We start from the raw sequence: 15,203 nt of genomic DNA, 5'->3' as shown, positions 1-15,203 counted from the left end.
ATAAATGATGTTTAAATCTCCCACTTGTTATGTCACACAAAGGGCAGTTCCATGTCCATATGGTCGCATGACCTACATTGTCACTCTAACTGCCTCCACAAGACCAATGAGAAGTAATTATAAAGCATCAAAAAAGTTACATGTTGCAAACATAAAAACTTCAGTGGAATACTGTATATGTTACATGTAGCAAACATTAAAATATGAGTGGGATGCCATATATGTTATGTCTAGAAACATATAGGACAATTGTTGATTACCTACAATGAAAAACATATTTACACAATTTCAAATATAGAACACCTCTAAAAAGTAGATACCGATCAATTATCATTAATATCGGAAAATATCTCATACATATCAATAACTTTATATCAAAGCCAGAGAAACCCACACTATAGTTAAACCTGCATGAAAATGCTCACCAAGGCGGTACATGCAATACCCCATGGACCTGAAAATGACCCTAGAGGTAAATCTATACATGAGAGATGTATCAAGAGAGGCCTAGGATCATGAGTTCAAATTCCACAATTAAACAATTGCCTATAATATTTATAGGAAAAATTACCCTGTACCTAATCCCATCTCCTTATGTGGTCACAAAGTATAATACCCCTCTTACTGACTCCCGTGCTACATAAAACTCTCCCTATGCCCCCTTCCTTGGGCACTCACCACTTAAAATGCCCCCCTTTCTTTAGATCCCTCCTTCTTTTAACCCCCCTTAAATTGTCCCCTTTTCTGTATTCCCCTCACTATAATTCTATATCCCCCAGTATTATAATTAACCCCTGATGACTTCTGAGTTGTTTCCAGTTGGAGACGGGTGTTTCACTGCCTAGTCTTCAGCCATGGCCTGATGGATGGGGGTAATGTTTTAACCCTTAAAACTGGAATTTTTTTGTCTGTTTACTCTCCATCTTCTAAAAGCCATAACTTTTTTATTTTTATATTTAAAGAGGTTTAAAAAGGCTTGTTATCTGCAGGCAAAAATGCATTTTGTATTCACAATATAATATTTAAAGCAATGTTTTTTGAAGCTGGGAAAAAATTCAAATGCTGCGCAATTGAGAAAATAGTGGGGGTCATTTACTAAGGGCCCGATTTGCGTTTTCCCGACGTGTTAACCGAATATTTCCGATTTGGGCAGACTTTCCCTGTATTGCCCCGGGATTTTGGCGCACGCGATCGGATTTTGGCGCATCGGCGCTGGCATGCATGCGACGGAAATCGGGGGGCGTGGCCGAGCAAAAACCCAACGGATTCGGAAAAAACGCCGTATTTAAAACAAAAAAAAGTGTCGCTTGGGACGCGCTTACCTTCACTTGGTCCGGCCCGGTGAATTCCAGTGCGGAACGATGCTTTTCAGCACAGCCACCTGGTGGACGGCGGAGGAACTGCCTTAGTGAATCCCGGGCGGACCCGAATCCACCGCAGAGAACGCGCCGCTGGATCGCGAACGGACCGGGTAAGTAAATCTGCCCCATTGTGTTTCATCATTTTTTTATGGGCTTAGATTTATGGCTTTCTCTGTGTGATCCCAATGATCCCAATGACACATGACCTTTTAACATGCTTATGTATGTTTATTATTATTTCTGTTGTAATTTGGGGAGGATATTGCTAATATACTGGATCAGTAGTATACCCTGCCTCTGGGTCTATTACAAATCCTTCTATAACAGCCAATCAGTTTTCCCTGATGATCGCAGCACCTAAGCTTGGTGCCATCATGATCACGATAGTGGTGAATGTCTGCTGTGAAATACAGAGGTCACCCATCATATATGGGAGGGCTCAACCTGTGTGCTCTCTCCATACATCCTTCACAACGCTACGACCTACTATTCAGCCAGGTGTTATTAAGGGGATCAAACTTGTATGTCTTTTTAAATGTGAATAAGTATTAGCTACAGGTGTCTAACCAGGGGCGAACCTGAATTTTTTGCCGCCTGAGGTGAGCTATAGAACGGTACTCCCTCCACCGCATCTAGTAGTAATAGGTTATATTTTTTAGGTTCTGGGTTCTCCATGTAGTGTCTCACACCCATGCTGTGATCTGCTTTGTAGCAGGTGACTGCTCCCCTGATGCTGCCCCCTTTCTTGCTGCAGATAATGCTGACTGAGGCAAGAGGTTTAACTCACCACTTGGCTGGTGCACCCTGGTGTCTAACTTACTTTAATATCGAAATGCTAAAATATTTCTGTGTTTCCATTTTTTTAAATCTCCTCCTATTTTTTTTATTTACAGTGTGTATGAACACTTCTTAAAAATTATACCTCCTAGTTAGCAGCCCCGAATCACAAAGTTTGCACCATGTGGTAACTTTATATGCTGCTGCAAAGTCAGCAACAGCATTTAAATCCCTGTGGCTGCATGTACCAGTAGTAGCACGCAGGCAGTGCAGGATGACAAAATGCACTCTGCCGCGATTCACTAAGATTGTGCGCCTATATCCTGCATGTGTCGCTTCATCGCTCAGGTCCGACGGAGTTCACCATGTTAAATACCTGCCCAAGCAGTGTGATCCCCGAAAACATCGGAAAGTCCAACGAAAGTGCGCGGACTGACCCCTTAAATAAGCCCCATTGTGAATGGTGTATTGATTTGGCGTGTCATAGCTAACTTAGCATAAATACTGTACTTGGATACTTTGCATGTAACCTATTACTAATATTATCTTATCTAAGTCATGAATTGGTTTTGTTTTATATACTATGCATTAGTCTGGGGTCATTGTGTATCCTTTAATTCAGAAATCAGCGATACTCACTGTATAGATAAATTCCCCTGTAACACCTGTGTGACCAGTTATCAGGACTGAAGACAAGAATATTCAAGTAAGTACATATCTACCGAACATTTGTCAGTAGTGAAACTAGACATTTCAAATCTATTTTTTAATCTTGAGAACAACCTCTTTCAATAAGGAACCACTGAAGCAGAAATATGTTTTTACATAATGGCAATTCAAAAATATTTTCAATGATGTACTAAATAGTTGACTGGGGACTCATAGAACAGGACACCCTCCAATAGATAAGCTCTCTGTGTTAGCTTTATGTGATCTTTCTTTATTATTGCCATTGGCCTTCTATTTAACAAGGCAACAGAAAATTCATCTAAAACATAAGTAATATTTTGAAGCAATTTTTTTATTTCAGAAATGAATAGTGCAAGTAGCAAATTTTGTTATATACTTCATTAAGTAAAATAGCTACTCTGTGGCATTTTACCACCTATTTCTTCTGTAGTGAGCATTGTATCTGAAACCCTTCTGTAGTTTGTTTTGAGATATTAGGAAAAGATCTTCAACTACCTCTCTTAGGAGATTAGACTAAATGTACCAGGTTGCAATGAAATTATAGTGATAATCCTTGTTGTTACAGGGGAGTGCCTGTATATGGAAACTGTACAGAATTAAGTCATTAGACGCCTTATCAGGTTCCTTTATCTTTGAGCTGTCACTGGTGTACATGTCAGAAAGCTGATTTCAAACTGTTTAAATAGGGAAGACAGGCAGGGACATAAGAACATATTTCTTAGATAAACTATATAAAAATGTTTACTATTATTATCTTCACTACCCATGAATACAATTTTGTCAAACCTTTACTTATGGTTTAAATGTAGACTGTGAAAATCATAATTATTTTTTCTCATATCAGATTTGGTCTTCAGAACTTTGGTTTAAGAACTATAATTTTTCAAAAGCTTCTGCAAATCATAGAGAACGCAGGAGATGTGGCACTTGTATTTATCAAAGTGAATGCTTTCTTGACTTTGATGATTGTAAGATTGATGTTGGAAAAACACTTTTACATTGAGCTACTTGTAACTTTGCAAATTTGGAGTTGACCTTTGACATTCTACTACAAAGTACTAGATTGTAACTGATGAGCAATTTATTTTATAAGGAAGGGTTTGTACTCAGACCAGAATGATGAAGCTTCTTCAGAGCTTTCAGATGGTATCAGAGATATACCAAAGAAGCTGCAGAATCTTCCTTCTAGAGTCTACTGAAGACATAAGAAACCTCAGGACTGAGAGGGAAAATAATAAACTCACTTGTCACAATGATAAATAGCAAAAAAGATTAATTTCTAGTCAGAACATTAATATTCATTCATTCTATTTTACTGTCCTGGCTTACTCTTCTAGCAAATCCGATTTCTTATTGTTTGTCTAAATGGTACCTCTGCTTAAAATGTGATATGAATTAGCCATTACTTAGATGTAGCAAATCTGAGAATTGCAGACTTGTAATCAACAAGAATACTGTAGTTTGACACAGAACAATCCATATAGTTAGTGTCAGTTTTACTAATCATGGATTTAGAGTAAATAAAATACCTAAAGTTTTAAAGGAGTTTTTCAGAATGAAGATTTTCACTTGCCTCAGAGTTACTGTATGGAGTGCCTGTGAATACCACTGCATTACTTAAAACTGATATCGGTAATGTTGTCTCTTCAAAAAGGTAAGGTCTTTAAGACTACAAACAGGGACTTATTAGGTTGTAAAGACTTAATACACGGATGTGCAGTGCAAATATAACAACACATAATTGTTAGAAAAAGAGATTGCAAAGAATATACAATACATACACAAACAGTTATAAAAAATAAAAAGAGATGAAAACTAATAGCTAGAGATGAGCGAACATGCTCGTCCGAGCTTGATGCTCGGTCGAGCATTAGGGTACTCGAAACTGCTCGTTACTCGGACGAATACTTCGCCCGCTCGAGAAAATGGCAGCTCCCGCCGTTTTGCTTTTTGGCGGCCAGAAACAGAGCCAATCACAAGCCAGGAGACTCTGCACTCCACCCAGCATGACGTGGTACCCTTACACGTCGATAGCAGTGGTTGGCTGGCCAGATCAGGTGACCCTGGGATAGACTAGCCGCTGGCCGCGCTGCTCGGATCATTCTGTCTCTGGATGCCGCTAGGGAGAGAGCTGCTGCTGGTCAGGGAAAGCGTTAGGGTGTTCTATTAGCTTACTGTTAGGCAGGAGTGATTCTCAAAGAACCCAACAGCCCTTCTTAGGGCTACAATAACGTTCTACTTTTTTTATTTTAATTTGCATCTTTTACCATTTTGTGAGGAATTAGCAGGGGGACTTGCTACCGTTGTGTTTAGCTCTTAGTGGCACACATATCCATAGCAAAGACCGAAGTGGGAAAATTCAGTAGGGGTTGGATTTCTATTAGGCAATAACTCAGTGTCATCTCATCTGGCATAGTAGTGTGCTTCCTTTGATACTTGGCTAGAAAATAGCCATAGGAGAATACAAACAGCTTCTTGAAGCCTACAGTAGCGTTCTATATATTTGATTTCTGGTTGATCTGCTGGTGGCTGTAGTTTCTGCAGTGCATGTACTTGCCAATTCTGAGCAATTTGTAGTGAGACTTGCGACCGCTGTGTTCTGCGCTTAGTGGCGCACATATCCATAGCAAAGGCCGAAGTGGCAAAATTCAGTAGGGGTTGGATTTCTATTAGGCAATAACTCAGTGTCATCTCATCTGGCATAGTAGTGTGCTTCCTTTGATACTTGGCTAGAAAATAGCCATAGGAGAATACAAACAGCTTCTTGAAGCCTACAGTAGCGTTCTATATATTTGATTTCTGGTTGATCTGCTGGTGGCTGTAGTTTCTGCAGTGCATGTACTTGCCAATTCTGAGCAATTTGTAGTGAGACTTGCGACCGCTGTGTTCTGCGCTTAGTGACGCACATATCCATAGCAAAGGCCGAAGTGGCAAAATTCAGTAGGGGTTGGATTTCTATTAGGCAATAACTCTGTGTCATCTCATCTGGCATAGTAGTGTGCTTCCTTTGATACTTGGCTAGAAAATAGCCAGAGGAGAATACAAACAGCTTCTTGAAGCCTACAGTAGCGTTCTATATATTTGATTTCTGGTTGATCTGCTGGTGGCTGTAGTTTCTGCAGTGCATGTACTTGCCAATTCTGAGCAATTTGTAGTGAGACTTGCGACCGCTGTGTTCTGCGCTTAGTGGCGCACATATCCATAGCAAAGGCCGAAGTGGCAAAATTCAGTAGGGGTTGGATTTCTATTAGGCAATAACTCAGTGTCATCTCATCTGGCATAGTAGTGTGCTTCCTTTGATACTTGGCTAGAAAATAGCCATAGGAGAATACAAACAGCTTCTTGAAGCCTACAGTAGCGTTCTATATATTTGATTTCTGGTTGATCTGCTGGTGGCTGTAGTTTCTGCAGTGCATGTACTTGCCAATTCTGAGCAATTTGTAGTGAGACTTGCGACCGCTGTGTTCTGCGCTTAGTGGCGCACATATCCATAGCAAAGGCCGAAGTGGCAAAATTCAGTAGGGGTTGGATTTCTATTAGGCAATAACTCAGTGTCATCTCATCTGGCATAGTAGTGTGCTTCCTTTGATACTTGGCTAGAAAATAGCCATAGGAGAATACAAACAGCTTCTTGAAGCCTACAGTAGCGTTCTATATATTTGATTTCTGGTTGATCTGCTGGTGGCTGTAGTTTCTGCAGTGCATGTACTTGCCAATTCTGAGCAATTTGTAGTGAGACTTGCGACCGCTGTGTTCTGCGCTTAGTGGCGCACATATCCATAGCAAAGGCCGAAGTGGCAAAATTCAGTAGGGGTTGGATTTCTATTAGGCAATAACTCTGTGTCATCTCATCTGGCATAGTAGTGTGCTTCCTTTGATACTTGGCTAGAAAATAGCCAGAGGAGAATACAAACAGCTTCTTGAAGCCTACAGTAGCGTTCTATATATTTGATTTCTGGTTGATCTGCTGGTGGCTGTAGTTTCTGCAGTGCATGTACTTGCCAATTCTGAGCAATTTGTAGTGAGTCTTGCGACCGCTGTGTTCTGCGCTTAGTGGCGCACATATCCATAGCAAAGGCCGAAGTGGCAAAATTCAGTAGGGGTTGGATTTCTATTAGGCAATAACTCAGTGTCATCTCATCTGGCATAGTAGTGTGCTTCCTTTGATACTTGGCTAGAAAATAGCCATAGCAATAGGATAGGATTGTTTGGTTTTAAAAACTCAAAAAAAAACAAAAAACACAAAAAAAAAAAAAAAACACAAAAAAACACCAAAAAAAACAAAAAGAAGTAAAAAAAAAAAAAAAGTTATAACTCTCATTTTAAAAATGTTTAACCCGAGGGCTAGGGGTAGAGGACGAGGGCGGGGACGTGGGCGTCCAACTACTGCAGGGGTCAGAGGCCGTGGTCCTGGGCGGGGTGAGACACCACCTGCTGATGAGGGAGCAGGGGAACGCCGCAGAGCTACACTCCCTAGGTTCATGTCTGAAGTTACTGGGACTCGTGGTAGAGCACTGTTGAGGCCAGAACAGTGCGAACAGGTGATGTCGTGGATTGCTGACAATGCTTCGAGCAATTTGTCCACCACCAGTCAGTCTTCCACGCAGTCCACCCATGTCACCGAAATCCCCACTCCTCCAGCTCCTGCACCTCAGCCTCCTCCCCCCCAGTCTGCCCCCTCCCAGGAAAATTTGGCATTTGAACCGGCATACTCTGAGGAACTGTTTTCTGGACCCTTCCCACAGTCACAAACCACTTGTCCGGTTGCTGCTGAGCAATTTTCCAATGCCCAGGTTTTCCACCAGTCACAGTCTGTGGGTGATGATGACCTTCTTGACGTAGTGGAAGTGTGTAAAGAGGTGTCCGACGATGAGGAGACACGGTTGTCAGACAGTGGGGAAGTTGTTGTCAGGGCAGGAAGTCCGAGGGGGGAGCAGACTGAGGGATCGGAGGATGATGAGGTGACAGACCCAAGCTGGGTTGAGAGGCCGGGTGAACACAGTGCTTCTGAGACGGAGGAGAGTCCTCGACCTGAACAGGTTGGAAGAGGCAGTGGTGGGGCCAGACGGAGAGGCAGGGCCAGAGCTGGTGCATCAGCGCCACTGTCAACTAGTGAAGCTCCCGTGGTGAGGGCTCTTGCGGCGAGGGCTAGATCTTCAGAAGTGTGGAGGTTCTTTAAGGAAACACCGGATGACCGACGGACTGTGGTGTGCAACATTTGCCAAACCAGGCTCAGCAGGGGTTCCACCACTACTAGCTTAACTACCACCAGTATGCGCAGGCATATGAATGCTAAGCACCCCACTCAGTGGCAACAAGCCCGTTCACCTCCGGCCGTGCACACCACTGCTCCTTCCCCTGTGTCAGCTGCTAGTCAGCCCCCTGCCCAGGACCCTGGCACAAAAACCCCATCGTCGCCTCCACGATCCTCCACAGCATCCACCAGCGTTCAGCTCTCCATACCCCAGACGCTGGAGCGGAAACGCAAATATAGTGCAACCCACCCGCACGCCCAAGCCCTTAATGTGCACATCTCCAGATTGCTTAGCCTGGAGATGCTGCCCTATAGGCTAGTAGAGACCGAGGCCTTTCGCAACCTCATGGCGGCGGCCGCCCCTCGGTATTCGGTCCCCAGCCGCCACTACTTTTCCCGATGTGCCGTCCCAGCCCTGCACCAGCACGTGTCAGACAACATCATCCGTGCCCTGACCAACGCCGTTTCTGACAAGGTCCACCTGACCACGGACACGTGGACGAGTGCTGCCGGGCAGGGCCACTATATATCGCTGACGGCACATTGGGTTAACTTGGTGGAGGCTGGGACCGAGTCTGACCCTGGGGCTGCTCATATACTGCCGACGCCGAGGATTGCGGGGCCTACCTCGGTCCAGGTGTTTCAGGCCTACTATGCCTCCTCCTCCTCCCACCCCTCCTCCACCTCCTCCTCCGAACTACCATCCGTGGGCACGGCGCCATCAGTCGGTAGCTCTAGGCACAGCAGCAGTGCCGTCGCTAAGCGACAGCAGGCGGTGCTCAAACTGCTGAGCCTAGGCGACAAAAGGCACACCGCCCAAGAGCTATTACAGGGCATCACGGCGCAGACTGATCTGTGGCTGGCACCGCTGAACCTCAAGCCGGGAATGGTTGTGTGTGACAACGGCCGTAACCTGGTGGCGGCTCTGCAACTCGGCAGACTGACACATGTGCCATGCCTGGCCCATGTGTTAAATCTGATAGTGCAGCGTTTCCTCAAGACATACCCCAATCTGTCTGATTTGCTCACGAAGGTGCGCCGCATCTGTGCGCATTTCAGGAAGTCCAGCCCAGATGCTGCCACTCTCAGGGCAGCGCAGCGCCGCCTCCAACTGCCCGCTCACCGACTGTTGTGCGACGTGCCCACGAGGTGGAATTCAACACTGACCATGTTATCCAGAGTTTACCAGCAGCGCAGAGCGATTGTAGACTGCCAGATGTCAACTTCCACCAGAACTGGTAGTCAGGTCAGTCAGCTTCCTCAAGTCTACAATGAGGAGTGGACGTGGATGTCTGATATCTGTCAGGTGCTGAGTAACTTTGAGGAGTCAACACAGATGGTCAGTGGCGATGCCGCCATCATCAGCCTCACCATCCCGCTGCTTGGCCTGTTGAAAAACTCTCTGGTCAGCATGAAGTCGGAAGCTTTGCGCTCGTCACAAGACACGGGGGAAGAATATTCCCTTGTTGATAGCCAAAGCACCCTGAGGTCTGTTTCTCAGCGCATATCGGAGGAGGTGGAGGTGGAGGAGGATGAGGAGGAAGAGGAGGAGAATGTTGGCGAGACACAAGAGGGGACCATTGTTGAGTCCTTCACTGTTCAGCGTGTATGGGCAGAAGAAGAGGAGTTGGAGGAGTTGGAGGAGGAGGAAATGGACAGTCAGGCCAGTGAGGGGAGTGAATTCTTACGCGTTGGTACTCTGGCGCATATGGCAGATTTCATGCTAGGCTGCCTATCCCGTGACCCTCGCGTTCAAAGAATTTATTCCAGCACCGATTACTGGGTGTTCACTCTCCTGGACCCACGGTACAAGCAAAATCTTCCCACTCTCATCCCTGGAGAGGAAAGGAGTGTGAGAATGCATGAATACCAGCAGGCCCTGGTGCACAAGCTGAAACAGTATTTCCCTTCTGACAGCGCTAGCGGCAGAGTGCGTAGTTCTGCGGGACAAGTAGCGAGGGAGAGTAGGCGAGCAGGCAGCTTGTCCAGCACTGGCAAGGGTACGCTTTACAAGGCTTTTGCCAGCTTTATGTCACCCCAGCAAGACACTGTCACCTGTCCCCAGTCTTGGCAGAGTAGGGCTGATCTTTACAGAAAGATGGTGAGGGAGTACGTAGCTGACCATACCATCGTCCTAAATGATCACACAGCTCCCTACAACTACTGGGTTTCAAAGCTGGACATGTGGCACGAACTGGCGCTGTACGCCTTGGAGGTTCTTGCCTGCCCTGCCGCTAGCGTCTTGTCCGAGCGGGTTTTCAGTGCAGCTGGTGGCATCATCACCGATAAGCGTACACGCCTGTCGACTGACAGCGCTGACAGGCTGACGCTTATTAAAATGAATAAAGGCTGGATTTCTCAGAATTTCCAATCTCCACCAGGTGAAGGAAGCTCAACCTGAATAATTGATCCACTCCTCCTCCTCCTCCTCATTTTCCTCCTTCTCCTCCTCTTTGTACAGTAAAGCAGAGGAAAATGGCTATTTTTTGACAGGGCCCACTGGCTCTTGCTATAGTACTTCATGCATTTAATTTTTCTGGAGGGCCACCTACCCGGTCCTCTGTTTGAAACAATTTTTGTGAGTGCCACATACAGGCACTCAATCTATTCCATTTTTCTGGAGGGCCACCTACCCGGTCCTCTGTTTTAAAAAATTTTTGGGACTGCCACATACAGGCACTCAATCTATTCCATTTTACTGCAGGGCCACCTACCTGCTCCTCTGGTTTGAACAATTTTTGGGACTGCCACATACAGGCACTCAATCTATTCCATTTTACTGGAGGGCCACCTACCTGCTCCTCTGGTTTGAAACATTTTTGGGACTGCCACATACAGGCACTCAATCTATTCCATTTTACTGCAGGGCCACCTACCTGCTCCTCTGGTTTGAACAATTTTTGGGACTGCCACATACAGGCACTCAATCTATTCCATTTTACTGCAGGGCCACCTACCTGCTCCTCTGGTTTGAACAATTTTTGGGACTGCCACATACAGGCACTCAATCTATTCCATTTTACTGGAGGGCCACCTACCTGCTCCTCTGGTTTGAAACATTTTTGGGACTGCCACATACAGGCACTCAATCTATCCCATTTTACTGGAGGGCCACCTACCTGCTCCTCTGGTTTGAAAAATGTTTGGGACTGCCACATACAGGCACTATCCAAATTAAATTGTCTCCATAGCAGCCTCCACACGTTGTCTCCATTGCTACCTCCAAAAGTCGTCCATATAGCTGCCTCCATACATCGTCCCTTTATCAAACGAGGTGTGTCAGGCAGAAATTTGGGTTGTTTTCATGGATTCCACATCAAAGTTGTTAACTTTGTCGCCACCCTGCTGTGTTATCCACAAAATATACTGGCAAACTTTTACCATTTAGGGATATTATTTCAGCGCTTCTTGCGCATCTGTTTACATTCCCCTCACCCGGCATATCCTAAACTTATAAGAACGCTACTACACTTGATCTTATACAAAAGGTTCTTAGAAGTGCTGTTTGGGGAGTAGCCTAGAGACAGGGGCTTGGATTGGCGAAAGCTCGCCTGGCAGCGGAACGCCAGCTCCATGCGCATCATGCGCTTCTTGCGCATCTGTTTACATTCCCCTCACCCGCCATATCCCAAACTTATAAGAACGCTACTACACTTAACTTGGTGCAGGCTGGGACCGAGTCTGACCCTGGGGCTGGTCATATACTGCCGACGCAGAGAATTGCGGGGCCTACCTCGGTCCAGGTCTCAAAGGCCTACTATACCTCCTCCCACCCCTCCTCCACCTCCTCCTCCTCCGAATTACCATCCGTGGGCATGGCGCCATCAGTCGGTAGCTCTAGGCACAGCAGCAGTGCCGTCGCTAAGCGACAGCAGGCGGTGCTGAAACTGCTGAGCCTAGGCGATAAAAGGCACACCGCCCAAGAGCTATTACAGGGCATTCCACATCAAAGTTGTTAACTTTGTCGCCACCCTGCTGTGTAATCCCCAAAATATACTTGCAAACTTTTACCATTTAGGGATATTATTTCAGCGCTTCTTGCGCATCTGTTTACATTCCCCTCACCCGCCATATCCTAAACTTATAAGAACGCTACTACACTTGATCTTATACAAAAGGTTCTTAGAAGTGCTGTTTGGGGAGTAGCCTATAGACAGGGGCTTGGATTGGCGAAAGCTCGCCTGGCAGCGGAGCGCCAGCTCCATGCCAAGATCCAACTAACATAGTTTTAACTGCAGCACCTTTAATCTACTACTAGTTCACTGCCTCCATACATGGTCCCCTTATCAAACGAGCTGTGTCAGGCAGAATTTTGGGTTGTTTTCATGGCTTCCATGTTAACTTTGTCGCCACCCTGCTGTGTAATCCACAAAATATACTGGCAAACTTTTATCATGTACCGATATTATTTGAGCGCTTCTTGCTCACCTCCTTTGGTTCCTCTCTGCCACCCATTGGTTTGAAGCCTGAGTCCATTTAGGGTATGTCGCCATGACACTCTCTAGCCTGCTGCCGCTGCCTCTGCATGCCGTCCCCTATAGTGTCAGGGTCAATTATTGGATGTTTTAGATGCTATCTAGCTTCATTCTGTCACTCTGTCATGGCCATGCTGTTGCCCATAATTTTGGCATAATGGTGCGATTATGCAGCCTCAGAGGCATCCATGCATGCTGCCCCTGCTGTTTCCTGTCCATTTCCGTGGTGTTTCCATCCTTTTCTGAGGTTCCCAGGTGTTTGGCCAAGCTTCCCTGTGCAGAGCCTTGGTCCCCTTGAAAAATGCTCGAGTCTCCCATTGACTTCAATGGGGTTCGTTATTCGAGACGAGCACTCGAGCATCGGGAAAAGTTCGTCTCGAATAACGAGTACCCGAGCATTTTAGTGTTCGCTCATCTCTACTAATAGCCTTACTAGTGAATAGTGAAAGGCTGGTACTAGAAAAGGTGTGTTATGGCTGATTCTGATTTTGCATCTAAATGCTATTACCACAGGAAAGAGGTCTTCAATCAATATATCATGTCCATATTTTATGTTATTACCACAGAAGCCCCCCTCCTCCTCCAAAAAAATTAAAACAACATAAAAAGGGTGGGGCTGAAACTTAAGAAATTGCACAAATTAATATAAAGAGATAGGTCCTTCTTATTAAAAGAAACCCTTGTGTTTTAGAGGACTAAAGACTATATACCAATTTCCTGGACAATTAAAGAAACATTTGTTTGGACCCAAATCTTTCTTAAGAAACTTATTTAATGATTTGCTCATCTCTGCTGTCTATCATATCTATAAATATGGCTCTGCTCTTAGCATATACTTAAACATGGAAACAATGTTCCACCGTCAAAAGATTAAAAGATTCCAGTTTACAACAAGAGTCTATTATCTTATAATTAAGAAGAATTGACCCAAGAAAGACATAAATCTAGGAAATTTGTGAAGGTTAAGCCAAGGTCAGTCTTACAATATTATTCTAACTGTACACATCTAGCATTCCCTGCAAAGGATTATAGTGTTACCATGTTCTAGCTCTGTACATTAATCCTTTTCTCGCAGCTCATCTGGATTGCTGTAATTTAATATGTTAGCCTATTTCTGGATAACTTAGCAGATGGAGAACGTAAAATGACTGGTGGTCACAGGAAACCACCGCATCAATTGTAAAATTAAAATCCCTATAATTAAAACAAATGCCTTTTCAAACGCTGCATAGTTCGATGCCGGTAATTTCATGTGAAAGTGGTCATTTTATTATTTAACACCTGTCACTCTGCCAGAAGAGTCTGATGCTAAGTGTTCATTTATATTTCATTTTAACTATCTTGGCTACAAAAAGTCATATACTTGATATATTTTCCATTATTTGTCAGAGACTGATAGCAGCGATCCATAGCAAGCCAACTTTACTTGTCATTATCAAGAAAATAAAGGTTTGTGGCTTGAAAGGCTTCCAAGTCAGATTTATTTTGCACTTACACTTGTATTAGAATGTTTGTATATGAATAACATCTGTTTCTATGTAAGATTTAACAAACTTATGTGGAATACCTTGCAAGTTATATAATGCCCACCCCTTTCACTACAAAAAAATCAATGAAAATCAATTTGTTACCCTTACTTTTTTTATGTATTACACCTTCAATACAATTTTATAGTGTTTCAGTTTCATACACTCATGAATATGTCCTTCCATTCCTTTATTCTTTGCTGAGAGGATCAGGATAACAGTGACACAAGATTTTCAAGACAATTTTTTAAGTTTTCGCTGTAATGTATCACAGGTTGATATGCAATATGTGTGCACATTGGAATATTTTATTGCATTGGTTTTATGAGATATTTCGGTATTTCGGGTTGACCTAACTAATTTTTTTGAAAAAATGTTGGTGTTTCACCACCACTGGAGTAACGTGAAGCTTCTTGGCTAAATATTAGCGCTATCAAATGTATCTGTTTGTCAAAAAGCCTCACAGGCCATAAAAATGTATTTGAATACGGTTTAGGCCTCCCTCTCATAAGTTCTGGGAATATATATTGCTCAGGTTAAAATTAACCCCATAGCGCAATAAGATGTAACCTTATGTCTTGCTGCGCATGGGGGAGTATGAAGAGGGCTCGCGGGCTGACCCCTCTTCATACTCACTGGGCATTTGCTTCATAATGAAGCAAATGCCCGTCGCTATCACCCGCAATCGGTGCATCCGATCGTTGCTCCCCGTGACTTCATCGGGGAGCGGTGATCCGTTGTCATGACAGCCTCGGATCACACAAAGATCCGAGGCTATCATGATCTCGGCTATCTATTATAATGTGCGATTTGCACATTATAATAGATGGTGAGCAAAATCCCCATACACTGCCATACTGTAGTATGGCAGTGTATGGTAGGATCAATCAGACAACCTAGGTTTAAATTAAAAAAAGTTACAAAAAAAAAATGATATTAAAAAAACATAAAAATTCAAATCACCGCCCTTTCCGTAGAACTGATATAAATATAAATAAACAGTAAAAATCATAAACACATTAGGTATCACCGCGTCTGAGAATGCCCGATCTATCAAAATATAATGACTGTTTTTCACTGCGTTTAACCTCGAAACGGAAAATAGCGCCCGAAGTCACAA

The sequence above is a fragment of the Engystomops pustulosus genome, chromosome 5, assembly GCF_040894005.1.
Source record: "Engystomops pustulosus chromosome 5, aEngPut4.maternal, whole genome shotgun sequence".
NCBI lineage: Eukaryota > Metazoa > Chordata > Amphibia > Anura > Leptodactylidae > Engystomops > Engystomops pustulosus.
This window is presented reverse-complemented; position numbering follows the sequence as displayed.